The 12,395-nt window shown below is 56.2% G+C and overlaps 1 protein-coding gene across 26 annotated transcripts in view; it reads left to right on the top strand.

Moving 5' to 3' along the window:
- The window catches only part of PTPRS (protein tyrosine phosphatase, receptor type S), a 125,036-nt gene that overhangs the window by 18,999 nt on the left and 93,642 nt on the right, over nucleotides 1–12,395 (top strand). For 3 of the 26 annotated variants that reach the window (XM_040653492.2, XM_040653493.2, XM_015300029.4), the window contains exon 2: nucleotides 11,413–11,628. The exons of the other annotated variants lie outside the window; for them this stretch is intronic. The gene's annotated coding sequence lies outside the window, so the exon portion shown is untranslated. The remainder of the gene's footprint in view (nucleotides 1–11,412; nucleotides 11,629–12,395) is intronic. 26 annotated transcript variants of the gene reach the window in all.

Raw genomic sequence — 12,395 nt, forward strand, 5'->3', positions numbered from 1 at the left:
AGCTGCAAAGAGGAGAAGGTTGATAGAGGGGGAGGGGTTGGAAGAAAGCGGTTTTCCCGTTTTCCCCTCGGAAATGTCCCTGGTTTGCTCTGTCGGGAGGCACAGGGACGTGTTTAGGGCAGGCGATGAGAAAAATCCACAGCAAATCTGCTCTGATCTGCACCCGACGTCGTGACCCCTGGGAATCCTCTCTGCCTGGCTGGGGTCGGTGGGTTTGCTCCCTGCTGCTTCCTATGGATTCAGCGACCTTCTCGTCTCCCCAGAGATCAGCTTAAATTGAAACATTATCCCTTACTTAAGGAAGCAGAGGCCTCTCCCTGCGCTCGGTGGCAGAAGCCGTGTGTCTCCGTCCGTCTGTCCTTGCCCCATCACCAGATGGGCTGCTGGAGGTGGGGATGCAGAGCTCTGGCCCTGTGCTCCCTGAGCAGGAGGGAAAAGCCCGGATTCTGAAAGGCTCCCAAGGGCAGTTATTTTAGCATAGAGGGGAAATTCCCTCCTTTGGGGCTGCAAAGGGGAAAGGTTTGCCTAGGGAGATCCGTTGTCATGCGGCGTGTTCCTATAGCCGTAGTGCCAAGCCATGCATCTGCCTTTGGAGTTTGGGTTTCAGAAGATTCTGAAACCAAATCATGGACTGTGTTTCTCTGGCATCAGTGGGTTTGGTGCTGTGGTGCTGCAGGGCAGCCCCGGTGCCATCGCTGTGAGCGGTGCGGGGGACTCAGAGCTGGGCAGTGGCGTTGGGGTGCTGCTGAGATGAATGGCTGCCGCGTTGGATGGCTGCAGTGCTGCCTTCCTGGAAGGGATGGGATTGCAGTCCATTACCAGGAGTCCATTTCTCTTACTGGAGGTGGGCGTCACACAGACGCGAGCACTGCTTGCTGAGTGCAGCCGGTTCCTCGCAGCGAGCCTCGCTTGTGTGCCATCAAACTGCTCGACAGCGCGTTCCGGAGCAATATCCTGCAATGAGTGATGGGCCCGCGCTGTGCTTTATGCACTGCCCTGAGAGGTGGGAATGTGTAAATCGCACCATCCAAATGATTTAGCCCCAGGTAGAGCTGTGATTCAAAATGAATTTCTATCCCTGCTTCTCCCTTGCGCCGGCGCTGGAGTAACTGTGTGCTATAAAACAGGAGGAAATTGCAGCAGCAGTGCGTGGGGCTGTCCCCATCCCTGTCCCCATTCCCCATCCCTGGTGCAGGATCAGGGCTTGCCGATCAGGTCCTGCCTGGCCCTGAGCACACAGCGCACAGCTTCCAGTGCACTTAATAGGGAAGATGAGTGACATGCTAAAAGTGGCTTTAGGTTTTATGCAAAGCCAATGATGCTTAAGCCAGCTGGTAGATTTTAGGTTTCTCAGCAAGTTTCGTTGGACAAAAGATTGCTTTGGAAAGAGTCACAGATCTGGAGTGCAGCTCTGTCAGAGCGCAGATGGGGGCAGTGGGGGCTGTGGGTGGCTCAGATCTCATACCAGTCCCCTGGGGAGCTGATCCTTCCCCTTCTTCTTTGGGGGGAAATCAGCAAAACCGGGGAGCAAAGGCAGTATGATATCCAGGCTCAGCCACTCCAGGACGCAAAGTGGGGGCTGAAGCCCAAAGGCCCCATTGCTGCTGGGTCTCAGCTTCTCCCAGCGTGGATCATGACGTGGGTACTCTCACTTTGAGGAGCTCTTTACTCCACCTTTACTAATTTCACCATTTTGGGCTATAGGAATTAAAGCATGCCTGTTATTTCTAGAGAGAGCTGCCCAGGCGCTGCTCCTTACCTGTCAAGAAGTAGTTTTGTGGATTGCCAAATAAAATTCCTGGTTCAAAGTGTTTCTGTAATGCGTTAAAGTTTATGGAGCATTTAACAAACTTCCTTCATGTGCGGTTCCCTTTTCTTCCTCCAAAGACCTCTGAAGGACAGGTGATAAATGGGTTTAGGGTGCCCAATTGAAGCAAAGCGGTTGGATCTGAGCTCCATCAGGTGCTCGGAGCCCCATCCGCTGACGCTGAGCATCTCCGGGGATGGGGCACCCACCGCATCTCTGGGCAAGCTGTGCCGGTGCCCTCATCGTCCAGAACGTCTTCTATATATCCAGTCTTAACCTCTCCTCTTCTGTCTGGAACCATTTCCCCTTGTCCTGACACATGGACTCCGCTAGAGATTCTGCCCCCTTTTTCCTGTAGCCCCCTGTTAGGCGCTGGGCTCAGTGCCCTCTGCCAGGACCTGTGGCTCTGCTCCTGCCCGGCACCGCAGGTGGGAGCATCTCAGGGTGTGGGTTTGTCATTCCTGCTTAATCTCAACTAAATGAGTGTAAAAAGTTGTTAACAGAGGCTGGATGAAGCATCGTAAACTGTCTTATTTTCTTTATTGTGGATGTAGTTACGATAGCACATGTGCACATAATGCTGTCCACGCAGAGATCTGTGCAGCTCGGAGGGTCTGTGTGCCGGTGTCGGCGGTGCTCGGCAGGGATGGCAGCCGTGTGCTGTGCAGTCCCGGTGCCTGCAGGTCTGTCTACATGTGCAGATCTCCCATGGGGTGGAAGAGCAGCATAAAGCCCATTGGTGTGGGAGCAATCTGTCATGGCAGGGTGTGGTAACGGGGCGGGGGGAGGCGCGTCAACAGGTTTGGAGCTGAAGTGATCTCCCCGTGCAGTACTAAAAAACAAACCGATGTGCAGCGATACAATGGGAGGAAATTCTGTTTTGTGCTCCGAACGACGGACCTCCGTCACGTTCCTCCTGTGATTGATGTCACTGCTGAGTCTCTGTGATGGAATTACAGCTCCCGTTACACCATGGGGAATCAATGCAAAGAAATGTCTCCCCCTCGGTTTGGGGGGGGGCACGCGGGGTGGGAGATCCCGGCTCAGTGGTGCTGCAGCGCCCGGTGAGCCCACGCTGCCCTCGCAGGCGTCAGCCTGGAGCTGTAGGGCTCACTGCTGTGCGCTGCGTGTGAGAGCGCTTCTGCCCGCGTGTGCAGCGGGCTGAAATGGCACAGAAAGCACCGAGCTGGGAGGTGTTGGGTCCTGAAATGGCTGTGCTCAGGGATGGGCTGCTCCGGCCTCGTGTGATGCGGGGGTTGTTTCAGGGTTGGGCTGGAGGAGTTTCCTCCCTGGTCACTGAGTGGGCTGCTGGGAACCGTGGGTGCCCTTTTTCTGATGGGTTTCTGGATTAAAAATTCACACCGCTCCTTGCGGTGAGCAGCAGCTGGGGTAATGTGCGAGCATTGCATCGCCTGGTTCCTGCTCTCCTTGTGATGGATGGCTCTTGCAGCCGGCGCTCCCACTTGCTGTATCAGAACGCATCTCAGTGGATTTCAGATCTTGCACTGCTGCCCTCCGTTCTCTTTGTGTCCCCAATGGAGGGGGCTCTGTTCAGTGGTCCCCAGAGCTGTCAACGCAGCATCCCCTGCTGCCCTGCAGGACGGAGCCCTGAGGAAGGCAGGGAGGTGGAAGGGCAGCGCGGCCCCAGATGGGCTCTGTTTGGGGTGGGTGGTGGGGATCCCTCTCCCGCACTGCGGCTGCTCCCATCACACTCCCTGGAGAATCCCCCTCTCCCTCCTTGCCTCGCTGGAAGGGGATCACAGCTGCTGAGCAAATGTTAAGATAATAGTGTTATTACGGAGTAATTATACCGCGAGTTATTGAATTAAAAGTGATGAGATTGCCTGCAATGCCGACGGGAGGAGGGAGAGGCGGTGGGAGCGCGGAGATGGGGAGGGGGAGCCAGAGGAAGCCCCATAAATTTCCTCTTGTCGAGAACCCCTCACTGCTGGGACCAGAGCAGAGTGAATGAAAGGGAAGCTCAGGGAGCTAATAAATAACCCGTTTCCCTGAGAATAGATGGTGTAATTAGAAACGTGGCCCTGTGTTGCGTGTGCGCCTGGGGTGGGATCTGCCTGGTGATGAAGCAGGAGACAACGGGGGGACGTGGTGTGGTTGTGAGCCGGTGGGGCAGGAGGTGCACCGCTCCTCTCCTCTGGAAAAACAAATAAATGGAGGTGTGTGTTAAAAACTTCAGTGACTGGCAGTGCCTTGGAGCCTCTCTGTCAGTAACCTGGGTTGGTTTTGTTTTTCCTGATGTTTTCCTGGGGTGAGGCTGCTTTTCAGTGTAACCCAAACAAGATCTGGCTTTTCTTTTCCCCTCTCTACCTCATTAATGCCCAGCAAAGCCGTTTCCTTCTTTTATCTCCTCCTCTCATCCCAGGCAGGGATTTACCTGTAAGTGCAGCATCCCCAGCACAGCGTCGTACTGCCGTGCTCACGGATGCTCTGCATTCCTGCAGCTTCTCAGTGCTGGCTGGGAGCTGGGAGATCCCATCGGCGAACTGCGAACACAAACAGCCGAAACTCCTCCCAGGAGGAGGATCAGATGGTGGTGTGTTGTGGAGCCTTCGCCTGAGCCTCCTCCTCCTCCAGTGCCGCAGGGATGCCGTGGCCATGGGCGAGCTGCAGGGCAGGGGGACGGGCAGAGAGCAACTTTGGGCTGCACAGCCTTTGGGAGCTGCTGAAGTTTTATAGTGAGACATAGGAGACCCGGCTGCTGTCTCTGTGTCGTCCCAGCAGGACGTGTTGCTGGGCGGCTCGGGGGGATCTGATGGAGCAGTGATGGTTCCTGAGAAGCGCTTTGGTGGTCGTGAGGGACGCGTGCGGCCTTTACCTCTCTTTGCAGTCTGAAAAGCCCTCATAAAAATACGCAACGAGTGCATTAACAATGGAACTGTTTTGAGGATTATTAAGCTATTATAGAATAATGGAAGAAAATCTGCCTGGCATTATGTTCTCTGCCATGAGATATTTAAATTAATGCTTTTCCTATAGCGGCTCCCTCAGAAGTCTCAAGGCTCCTAACCATCCCCAGTGAATCAGACACCGCTGGTGTTGGTACTCCACTCCTTGCTGTCACGCAGCACTGGGCCGGGCAGAGCGCTTTGCCAGTCCAACCATTGGGTGCAGGGATTGATGTGAGCCCATTGCAGCCCTGCAGTCTCTGGGGGGGCCTTGCTGCCCTCCTCCCCCCGTGCTGCTGCCCTGCAGTCCTCAATGCTCTGCCTTCTGCTGAGCCGCTGCGCTGTTTACAGCTCTGCCCGTACCCGTCTGAGGGAAGCCCATAAACCCTGATATGATGTTATTTACTTGTAAAAGGCAATTTGTAAAGATCTGTCTGGGGGCTGCTGTCACCATTTCCATGGGATTTATTTCCCCTTTATTTACAGTTTATGCGCATGTATAAGCACTTCTTCTTGCCCGTCATAATCCGAAACTCGGCTGTCCTTTGGGCACTGCTGTCACCATTGCCAGCAGTGGGTGTGGGTCCCCAGTTGGCTTTAGTTCTGAGCATGGAGAGGAAGATGCGTGTTGTTGCACCAAGCTCAGGTCCTCCTCACGCAGGAGGGTTCCTCAGTGCTGCAGGAGTCGTATTAAACTCTTGGCTTTAGTTTGGGGTCCATAAATGCAGAATTCCCTGGCTTTGGTGATACACACATTGTTTGGTTCAGGAGGGCGGCAGATTGCAGGGAGCAGTGCTGCGTCTGCAGGGGGATTTGGGGCTCTCGCTTCAGCTACATGTAGCAGCAGTGTGTGTGGAGTAGGTCAGTACCTGCAAATGTGGATTGAAAGGCATAATGGCATCCAGCAAAGGGCTGCCAGAGTTTGGTGTACGCTCAGGATTTCTCTTTCTTTGTGTTTTATGGTGGTCCCTCCCAAAATAAAGGCTCAGCTCCTCTCCGTGCTGGGTATCCTTGGTGGCAGACAACTTGTGCCTTGAAGGGGAGCAGCCCGGAGCTGCTCTTGGTGTCGGTATCTGCATGCAGTCCCACAGCCCCGTATCCCTGCGGCCCCCTGGAACAAACGCGGCTCAGATCCCAGCCCTGCACGCTGTCCCAGGGCTCTTCCTTGCAGAGCACGGGAGGGAGCTGAGCTGCGGGGCCGTGTGGCGCGTGGAGCAGCACGCTGGAGATGTTCTAAAAAAACCCAGCAAAATCAAATAGGAGAAGCGGTGGTGGAGCTCTTTGAAAGCTGTTCAAAGGGACCTTGTCGATGTGAAGCTCCTATTCATGTTTTTCATTCCTCCTCCCTCTTTGGTTTGTTGATACAATCTTGGAAGTGGGAGGATTTACAAAAACGCACGCGTTTTCAAGCTGCTCCTTCAGACACCTTTTTTCCTTCGTCAGTATTGTTTGAGGCCAAACTCAGAAATACAAACACGGAAATCAGAGCCCTCCTCTCTTCGCTCAGACGCCGACGGTCAGATTGCCTGGATGTGCCCTGCTGTGTCCCCACACCACGCCGTGCCCGGGGCAGCCCTGTGGGAGCCATCCGTGCCCAGATCTGTGATGAAGCCCCTCTGGTGACTGCTGCACGGCTCTGTGCTGCTGGAATGAGGTGTGAGCCCTCGAGGGGACCCATCCATCCTGACCAGGAGTGTTGAAGGCCATCTGAAGCAGTCTTGAGGCTGAATCATAGAATCGTTTGAGTTGGAAGGGACCTTTCAAGGTCATCCGGTCCAAGAAGAAGGAAGAGGAGCATCCTCCAGCCTGCACGGGAGCTTCCCACCATCAGGGCATCTCTGCAGTGAGCATTGCTCCTGCACGTCGAGCAGCAACAGGGGGCTTCCAGGAGCTTTTCAGCTGCTGGTTTCAGTAACAGCACTGGGAAGAGGTGCAGAGCTGCCTTGCCAAGCTGAGGGAGCGCCGTGTTTGGTGAAGTTATTGCCGAAGGCTCTGTGGATGCTGTGGTTGATCTCTACGTGGCTTCCTGGTTACGTGGGGACTGTGCTTGGGCTGAGTGATGATAAAGTCATAGAATGGTTGGGTTGGAAGAGACCTCACAGCCCCACAGCTGCCACAGGCTGCATGCCCTACAGCTCAGGCTGCCCAGGGCCCCTCCATGGGCACCTCCAAGGATGGGGCACCCGCAGCACAGGGCAGTGCCGGGATCTCAGTGCCCTCTGAGTGAAGGATTTCCGCCTCCTCTGGTCTGAGTCTCCCTTTGAGTTTAAAGCCATTCCCCATTCTCCGTTTGCTCTCTGGCTGTGTGTAATCCGTCTCCCAGCCAGGGAAGTCTGTATGCAAGCAGACAAATTTTCATACAGTTAACAAGTGAGGGCAAAACTTGTGGGGTCCCTGGGCTTCTCGTTCCCCAGGCAGCTCCTAGGAGCGCTGTGTGTGCTCTGGCTCCAGGCAGTGCTGACACACTCACACTCGTCCTGGCACTGCTGCCCAGAGCTGTGGGTGCCCATGGAGGGGCCCTGGGCAGCCTGAGCTGTAAACGCAGCCCACGGCAGGGGTGGGTCGGGGGGCTGTGAGGTCCCTTCCAACTGAACCGTGCTGTGATTCTGTGAAATACCCCCCAGGGCCCTGCAGCGTGGGCTGTGCTGGAGCACAGTGCCCGGGCCGTGCTGCTGCCGGGCTGTGGTTTGGGGCGCAGTGCCAGCACCTTTACCTCTGTTTTTCGGGCTGTTGGGATGATTGTTCTCAATGTCTGTCCCTGGAAGCTATGGAAAGCAGTGCGTGCCGTCCTGTTTGAACTTGTCAGTTGATGAGTTAAAAGGCTGTTTTGAACTTTCAGGATATTTAAAAAACAAAATGTTTTTCACCTTCCTTCTCCCAGTTCTTCAAGAGGGCCGTGCCAGGAGCTTTGTACTGGGAGGTGTAACTGCAGCCGGTTGGGGCCGGTGGCTGCCCCTGGGGCTGCTTCTGAGCTGCTGCTCCCTCTCCTTTCTCCCTGTGCTGCACTGCTCCCTGCACAGTGCCATGGGCAGGAGCTGTGGGTAGGCCGGAGCTGTGGGTAGGGCAGTACCCACATCTTGGCTCCCTCTGTGACGCTGCTCGCTTTTGTGGGATGGAGAAGAAACCTTTCCTTAGATGGACAGCAGAGGTGTGGGCAGGCGCTGTCAGTCCCTTTGCTGCTCCCCGGTTTCCTTTGCCCCAAGAGCTGAGCTTTGCACCCCGGTGTCCCCTTTTTTTGCCTGGGGGAAAGGCAGCTTGGGGCTGTGATGCTCCTCTCTGTAGATGTCTTTGCATCTCCCGGAAAGCTGGATTTACTCTGGAATAAGCTGGATCCTGCCTCACAACGGTTCTGCTGGGAGGGCGGTGATCATCAAAGTCCCTCTAATTCTCCATCAGTCAGCTTGCCCAAGGCTTTTAAAATTGCTTAGATGAGCTGCATTAGAAGTTAGATCTGAATTAACCTTCCCTCGCACCAACAGCCCCAGCTGCACTGAGCGGGGTTACTGACACCTCGGGGTGCGCTCCGTCCCGCAGGGCCGGCCCTTGCCACAGGGCTGCTGCTCCCGGGTATTTTTGGAGAAGATAAGAGAGGTGGCAGGAGAGAGGGCCTCATTGCAGGCAGCTCCGGCTCTTTAATTATGTTTCTGGTCTGGAAAATTATATGGCTCCTGAAGCATAAGTAGAGGACAGGAGGGAAGGTAATTGCATCGCTGGGTTTCCTTGTGCGCCCCTGGAGACCGAGCTGTGTTTGGCTCCATAGGGAAATGCGAAACGTGGCTTTGTGGCCGTGCCCCCGCCCTGCTCAGGGGGGAACGTGGGGCACGAGAGCCTCGAGTTTCCTTTGCATTGCCTCTCCAGAGCAGCCCTGATTTCAGGTGGGTAACCCAGCGGGGCACAGCTGGGGCTCCGTGTGCCGCCATCCGTCACCACACATTGCTGTAGGAGCTGCTCTGGTTCTACAGGAGAGAGGGCAGGAGCAGCAGCTCTCACTTCTAAGTGCTTGTTTTTAAATGCACACAAGCTAGATGTTGATACATCCCATTAAAAAGTGCCCAAAGCTCCACATTGACGGCAGTGGTTTTCTGCATGTTCGCTCTCTTGCCTTCGGTGCAACCAAGCAGTGGGGCCGAGGCCGTGTGCTGGGAGCCCCGCAGCAGCCCGCAGCCAAAGCCTTTGCTGGGTGCTGCGGCTCTGAGCAGGACGGCCTTCCACCAGGTGGGACCTCACTGTCTGTGCACCGCCAGCCCCATTGCAGTGCCAGTGCTGCTGGGACACAGAGCCCACGTGGGTGGGGAGTCCGGCAGATTCTGCTGGGAGAGGAGCATGAGAGGTCTGGATCAGGGGAGGAGGCCTGGTTAATTGTGCTGGGAGATGGGAAGGGACTCCTGGGAGCGCGGCTGCGGGTGGAGGAGGAAATTTGGGCTTCAGTCTCCAACCTGTGTGCAGTCCTGGAGCCATCCCAGCCCGTGCCCTGGCTTTTAACCCTCTCTGCCTGGCCAAGGGCTGGACGTGTGGGATTTCTTTTTCCCCTTCTGCCTCCCAGCTCCCAGTATAAATACATGGAGCAAAGCCGCTCTGTTTATTGAACACAAATAGAAGATAAAATAGTGGAAAACTAATTTTTTCATGCTCATTGGTGGGAAAGATTAAAATTATGCAAATCCTCAGCAGCGAGCTTGGTGCAGAGATAAGGGGATGTTCAAGTCGGCTGGCTGCCTGCTAATTCACTCATTGAAAAAGAAATGAGCAGGAAAGCTGCGATCGGCGTCAGCGGCCCTCCCAGTGCGCGTGGGCTGGGAGGGAACCGCACAGGGAGCCGCCGGGGGAGCGTGGGGCCCAACGCAGCCTTGGACTGGGCGTAAGGAGAGAGGGAAGAAGTTCTCTGCTTCAGAGGTGGTGAAGCAGTGGCACGGGTCGGTGGGTGCCTCGTCCCTGGTCAGGCTCTGAGCTCCTGATAGAGCTGTGTGTGGCCGTCGGAGCTGCCCCAGCGATGCCCGGGGACACCCGCAGCTCCGTCAGGGTGCACAGAGCCTCAGAGCTCCCATCTCATCTCTGTGTCCCCAACGTGCAGTGATTTGGAGGGGGTGGTTGGGGTGCAGCCCCCCCAACCCCACGCAGCGCCGCTCAGACGGGCGGCTGCGGGCAGAGGGAGCCCAGTGCCAGCGTGAGCTTTGGGAGCGATTGTCTGCCTTCCTGTCAAATCAATATTTATTCACAAAATCTATTTGTTTGCTTTTGTCACTGAAAACTCTCATGGTGGTGGTGGTTTTGTTCTCTCCGTTTTGTTCCCTGTGTGTATTTTTGGCTTTGCGGAGTGTTGGCTCTGGCTGCTTCCTGCAGCCCCAAAGCCCTTCTGCACGGGGGGCAGAGCTCTGTGCTGGGTTCCCCGTGGTTCCTTCACCTGTTTGCAGCACGGTGGGGCAGTGCTCAGCCCTGTGCTCACCGGGCAGCGTGCAGCCCATCGCCGGGCCCTTCTTTGTCTGCCCTCGGCCAAATCACGTACGGCTAAATTGAGCTGTGGCAGGCAAAAGTGTGAGGTGTATTATTAGGAACAGGGAGCTCTTGTTCCACAGCTGCTGCTGCTGCTGCCGCTGCCGTTGGTAATTAATGTTTGAGGAATTGCAGATCTTCATTAGGAGAACAATTAGATTAACGAGAGAGCCCGAGCTGAGACTGCAGTGGGGAGGGGTGGGGGAGGCTGAGCAGCGGGCTGCGGCCGGGCCGTGTTGGCAGGCAGAGCCCAGGGAGAAGCTTAGCGGGGTCCGAGGGCTGTGTCGTTAAAAGCTTTAATTGGTGCCCGCATCGCTGGGGACACCAAACCCTGCAGGCACCCCGGGCTCACCTCACTGCAGTGCTCACAGCTGCAGGGGATGCTGCGGTGCTCCTTGCAGCCCCTCCGCCCCATGTGTTCCTCCCTGTGCTCATGGCACAGCGCTGCCCCGCTGCCCCATGGATGCGGAGATTTGCTCAGCATCAATGAGCCGTGCGGGGAGGCTGAGCTCACAGAAAGTGAAGGTGGGGGGGGGTTTGGAGCCGTGTGTTTGGAAGCCGCTGGGGGCAGAATGGTGCCCAGCCTGCTATAAAGCTCGGCTGGCCGGCCATCCTTCTGTCTACAAATGTTATTGCATGTTTAATTCATGCCCGCTTCTCCTGGGCTCAGCACTACGAAGCTGTCTGTGTGGATGTGCAGCCCCCGGATCCCCTTGGTGCTATCTCTGTGGTGATGGACTGATAACAAAGAGCCTGAGGAGCTCTCACAGCTCCTCCAAGACCCTGCGGTGGCTGAGAGGGGAACGCAGAGCTCTGTGCTGCCGGGTGGAGGTTCTGAGCTGTGGCGGTGGGATTCCCAGCATCCTCTCGCGCACTCCGCTCCCACTGCTTGCTGCAGGAGGGATGCTACCAGGCTGTGAATGCTTATAAATGTTTTAAGCAGCCTCTGATGCATCCCTGGTGCAGACGGGCTGCGGATGGGATGCTTTATCCTGGCCAATGACACGCAGCTGCCGCGGGTGGGATGGCTGCGGGCGGAAAGCACCACGCTGCTCGGAGCAGAAAGGGAGGAAAATCCCATTTAATAGAGGTAACCCAGCGCGGTGAGACCGGGCTGGTCGGTGGGAGCTGGAGAACGCCGAGGATGCTGCTGCTGCTGCTCCCAATTTCTGCTTGTTTAGCAGCCTCTTAATTTTGCATCTCGTGCAGGATGAGGATTGCAGCGGAGCTCTGCCTGCCCGAGCGGTGCTCTGCAGTGCACTGAGGGGACTCCCGCAGGCACCCACTGGAGCCGGGCCCTCTGCAGGGATGTGACAACAGCCAGAATTACATCAGGGGGAAATCAGGCACAGGTGTGGAAGCTCCACTGCTGACCTTGAGGCTGTGGCCGGGCTGCGGGGCTCAGCTCCTACATTCAGATGAGAGGTGAGCTCACGGCAGCGAGCGATGGATGGCTTTTTTCTTTCTCTTCTCCTTCCTTAATCTCCCCTGGCTGGTGGATCTGAGTCGTAGGCTTCCTATTCAAGCAAGGGAAGGGATTTGCTCATCCTCTGTCTTGCAAGCTCAAAAGCAAATCCTCTTTATGGAGTTGAGCCCCCTGTGTAGGCTGGTGCAGGGCTGGAGCACTCGGCATCGCAGTGGTGCAGGAGCAGTGCTGGAGAGACGGGCTGGCGAGGGCAGCCCCGGGGGCAGCACTGTGGGTCCTCACACTTCCCCTGTGTGTCTCCGGGGCAGGGAGCACAAATGGAGGCGATGGATCAGCTGGCTCTGATGGGGAGATGGAGCTCTTGTGAGTGTGGCTGACAGCCTGCACTGGTCCAGCACCCTGAGCTGGCACTGATAAAGTACCCCACGTCCCTCATTAATCTGCTTTCATTTTTTCTTTGCTTTTGTGATTTCACCTCTTTTCTATCCCTTTCCCAGGGAGGTGGAGCCTCGACCTGCCTGATCTGGGGTGGAAAAGTGCTTCTTGCCCACTTGGTCTCAGACATGAGAGCAGCTGTTGCATTTCTGCCGTTGGCAGGCTGCTGTTGGGCTCTTTGTTGAGTTCTTGTCTGTTTTCCTGTTCCTCCTGCAGTGCCCACAGCTCTGCTCTGGCTGTGCCTGCGGGCAGGGAGCAGCAGCTCTGCAGCACCCACATTGCTGCCCCCTCGGAACTCCTCATGCCCATTGCTTGGGGCAGCGCTGGGCTT

This window comes from Gallus gallus, chromosome 28 (genome assembly GCF_016699485.2).
Source record: "Gallus gallus isolate bGalGal1 chromosome 28, bGalGal1.mat.broiler.GRCg7b, whole genome shotgun sequence".
NCBI classification, from domain to species: domain Eukaryota; kingdom Metazoa; phylum Chordata; class Aves; order Galliformes; family Phasianidae; genus Gallus; species Gallus gallus.